Source organism: Gossypium arboreum, chromosome 2 (assembly GCF_025698485.1).
Source record: "Gossypium arboreum isolate Shixiya-1 chromosome 2, ASM2569848v2, whole genome shotgun sequence".
In the NCBI taxonomy this organism is placed as follows: Eukaryota; Viridiplantae; Streptophyta; class Magnoliopsida; order Malvales; family Malvaceae; genus Gossypium; species Gossypium arboreum.
Window position 1 is genome coordinate 100716317 of NC_069071.1, and position 2820 is coordinate 100719136.

Consider the following 2820-nt stretch of genomic DNA (forward strand, 5'->3'; position numbering starts at 1 on the left):
AAGTGGCCAGCTATCATGTTGTTGTAGACAATATGAGCACTTGTTATCCATAATTCATGGTACAAATTGATAATGGGTTAGGTAAATGTTCCATGATAATGGATTAGGTATATATTCCATGATAATGGGTTAGGTAAATGTTCCATGATAATGGTTTAGGTAAATGTTCCATGATGGGCATTTCATGTCTTTTGTATTAAAGAATTAAATGGATGAAATATGAAATTTTATTAAAAGAAAAAGGGGTGAAAAGAACAAAGTTTTGTCCATCTTTGTTCATCATAGCTGAAAGTTAGAGAAGAGAAAGTAGAGGAGAAAGCTCTTGAATGTTCGGTCACTTGGGGAAGAAAATTGAAGGTAAGTTCATGGTAGTTTGCTTTTATCTTAATGTTCATGAGTTCTTCTTGATTCTACCTTAACTCTTGAAGCATATTTTGGTTTTTAGTTGTGTTGTGAGACTTTAGTGATGAATTAAAATGAAGGAAATGGTTGTTGTCTCATGTTCTTTTGATGAAAAATGGAAGATAGGTGAAGTTGAGCCAAACAAATGAGCATGCATGAGCCTTAGATGCTAAGGGGAAAATCGGCTAACATGTTGTGCTTTAAAATGATGAAATGGAGATTATACTTAAGTAAAATCATAGATATGTGATGATTGATTGGTGATATACATGTTTAAATAACAAGCATGCAAGTTAGGTGTGAAAGAGTGATTTGGTAATAAATCTGCTTGAGACAGCAGCAGTAACGTGACTTTGGAAAATCACCATAAATTGTGGGAGATGAGTTAGAAGCTGCATAAATTATGTAACTAAAGCTTAATGATCCTAGTTTCAAATGGAATAGACGAGAACATATTTTAAATTCTTTACAATGAGAAATTTGATTCGTAATGAAGAGTGGTCAGATTAGTCAAACAGTGAAACATGGGAAACTTTAAGAAAAATCTGGTATTGATTGGCCATACCAAAAATTTTGAAAATTTTATGGATAGAAGATATATTAGTCTATTTTCAGGGAAAATTAACGGCACTTGATTTGGAGTTTCGTAGCACCAGTTATAAATAATTTAGTGACTGTTGCTTAGGAAGACAGCTTGCAGTGAAATTATGATTATGTGGTAAACATTGACAAAAATTTGTTAATGAGTTGCTTATTGTTTTCTTATAAGCTTACTATGATCTGTAGGTGTGGTTGGCCAAATATTGTAAGGGGTTAATACGTAGTTTGTATTTGAATAGTTAGATTAACGTGTTAGTAATCCAATTGTAGGCGGTTCGTGTGTGGATCTCGTCAGCATATCGTCGCAAATAGGTGTGTAATTGACACAATCTCATAGACTAGATTGGCAAAAGCCGAAAAGCCGAAATGCCGAAAAGTCGGTATTTTGGGAATTTGCGAGTGTGTGAATGCTCGTAAGATAGTTGGGTTTGTATATTTGGTAATCTAAAGTAATAAATTGCAGTATGCGCGATTTCGTACATTTTGATAATTTGGGCTTAATGGGCCAAAGATCGGGTTCATGGGCCAACAGGCTCAATTCAGTAAGTATGCACGGTAAGTGTTCTGATAGTACGTAAATAGTTAGGATATGCATGAAAACCCTAAAAGTAGCTAAATTACTATAATACCCCTATGTATGGAAAATTATTGTTATACCCCTAGATGCAAAATTATCGTTATACCCCTAGGGTTAATTTTGACTGAAAAGCCTGACGATCTGATTCTGTATGATGTATGCCATGATTATATATCTGCTGCATGGGGACATGGGTTATATTATGGAGGAAGCGTCCGGTGGCTATGCCACAATTATTCGATCTGGTGGCTCGCCACATATATTCTGATTCGGTGGCTATGCCACGATTATCGATCCGTGGCTTTGCCACATATATCTGCTTCGGTGGCTCGCCACAATATCAGATCTGGTGACTTCGTCACAATATCCGCACCTCACCGCGATTTCGTGATGTGTAGTGGTTGGGTGGGTCGAGTAGTCTCCCACATGGTGTAAGGCTGGTACGGGGGTGTTATGGATGAATCTGGGTTGGGTTTCTGTATAAACATGTAATATATGTTCTGTTCTGTTATGGGCCTATGGGCTTTATTCTGAATTCTGTTCTGGGCTAAGGCCAACTTATTCTATTTCTGTGGTTTGAGCTGATATAGGCTATTGTTGGGTTAATTTACACACTGAGTTTCCCCAAACTCACCCCTTTTATTTTCATCCTCGCAGGTAATCCCCAACCATAGTGGGCTTGGAGCTGTGAGGGAATTCGGAGTTGCCACCCGTTCTGAAAGTTTGATTTTCTTTTGGTGAACTGGACATCCTTTTAATTACGTTTGAGGTTTTGGGCTTTTAAATGTAATAAGGCTGCTTATTTATTTTTGATGGTTTTTATATATTTTATTAAGATAGGTAATATTTATATTTAACTGTTGAAATTGGATAGCTTTAGGGCGCATTTTCAAAAATAGTAATTGATTTCAAAATAACACGAAAACAAGCAAAGCTTCTGCAATGAAGATATTTTCCAAAATTAATCACTTTTCCTAAAAAGGACTTAATCAAATCGGTTTCTTAGAAATATACATGATGTTAAGGTATGGCAATGGCGGTTTGCATGTCTAGGATTGGATCCGAAGGGAGTTTGGTACTTAAGCAGTCCGATGGACTCACCTCCTTTTTTTCGGTTTCCTACCTGGTGCACAGCTTCCATTCACTTTAACCTATAATGAAATCATCTTTTAAAACACTCAGTAAGTTTTCTTTCTGGATCGGAAATGTTTTGAATGCTTCGATGTGGCATGTCGGATCCG

At 36.5% G+C, this 2820-nt stretch overlaps 1 long non-coding RNA gene across 1 annotated transcript; it reads left to right on the top strand.

Moving 5' to 3' along the window:
- Nucleotides 1–220: 220 nt before the first annotated feature.
- LOC128285435 (uncharacterized) lies at nt 221–2436 on the top strand. Its single transcript, XR_008275917.1, has 2 exons — nt 221–357; nt 2237–2436. It is a non-coding gene; the product is annotated as an uncharacterized LOC128285435 (long non-coding RNA).
- Nucleotides 2437–2820: the final 384 nt, after the last annotated feature.